Genomic DNA, 1,381 nt, shown 5'->3' on the forward strand with positions numbered 1-1,381 from the left:
TAGGCCTACTTCACAACCCCTCTGTGGCATCCTAATGTATCTACTGCGGGGATGATATGTTTTGATACTTTGTAAAAGAAAGAATGGTACATAACTTGTAATTAGTGTGTTAATTAATGACTTCAGTTGTTAATAGCTTACAGTAATGTCACAATTGATGTATTCTCACAGGAAATGTGGCACTACTCTTCTTCTGGCGTTGAGGTCACTGCTAGTGTTGCCTAATGCTGACTCCCCTCTCAACACTGACGCTGGGGCAATGCTTCTCCGAGACCCTTTTATGTACAAGTCTACGGTCCAAGCAACAGCAATATTTATGCGGATGGTAAGTTAACTTCATCTTCCATGATCAGCTTTTACTTTTACGCCGTGGTACTTATTTTCTCTGCTCTTTCACGGCTCCGGACAATCTACCGCCTCGCTTTAGGGACAAAATCAGCACCCTAGTGGAGCGGTATGCGTTAACAAAACTTGCGGGGACTTGCCCGCTCAAAATGGGTTGTCTCCGATAGCATTAGAGCCAGCCGACGCACTGAACTTTAGGAATCTGACAACCCTGACTTTGACACCATTCTGTTTTTTGATTTCTTTGTTCTAGTAACCTACAATATTTTGTATATTGTAGCCTAAATATTTAAATATTTTATTATCTTACCTATCTTACTTTCTTCTAAAGGTTCAATGGCTAAAGCCTCACTTGCTGTTGGCCTCTACATTTTTTGAGAGCCAAAGTTCTACAAAATTTAATTTTAAAAGTTTAGGAATTTGACAACTGTGACTTTGAAGCCATTCCGTATTTTCATTTTTTTGTTTTTGTTTATCTGTCCACATTCTTAGTTCATATGATAGGGGGGAATAGGACTGAGTCTAATAAATATTCTTTGTACTCTTAAATTTTGCTGCTGTGACCAAAAGGAGCGAAAAATACACTCGTTTCGCATGTCAGGTTGGTACCTGTGTGGGAGCGCGCACCGGCTCCCTCTGCAATATATAGCATTCCGGTAAAGCTGAAAAGTAGAAGAATGCGGGGAAGAAGAAACCGGAAATCGCTATGCTTTAACATGGTGACTTCCGTTTTCTTATTCCCTGCATTCTTCTGCATTTCAGCTTTACCGGAATGCTTAACTGGGACATTTTCTCTAAAATATAGTCAATTTGACTGAAATGATGACAATTCGATGAAAACGACAAAGTTCTGACGAACTTATGACCGTGGGCTTTGCGGCACGGTCGGACGGGACCGGTCCGCATCACGCGCCCCTACACACTACTGATGACGTCATGTTTTGTGCCTCTCAGCCTCAGCGCTCCGCACGAGAGTACAAGCAATGACACATCGTTAAGTAAAGTATTATTAATTTCAGTTGTGTATGATGTATCA

The sequence above is a fragment of the Frankliniella occidentalis genome, unplaced genomic scaffold (assembly GCF_000697945.3).
Source record: "Frankliniella occidentalis isolate FOCC.00 unplaced genomic scaffold, Focc_3.1 Scaffold55, whole genome shotgun sequence".
NCBI classification, from domain to species: Eukaryota; Metazoa; Arthropoda; class Insecta; order Thysanoptera; family Thripidae; genus Frankliniella; species Frankliniella occidentalis.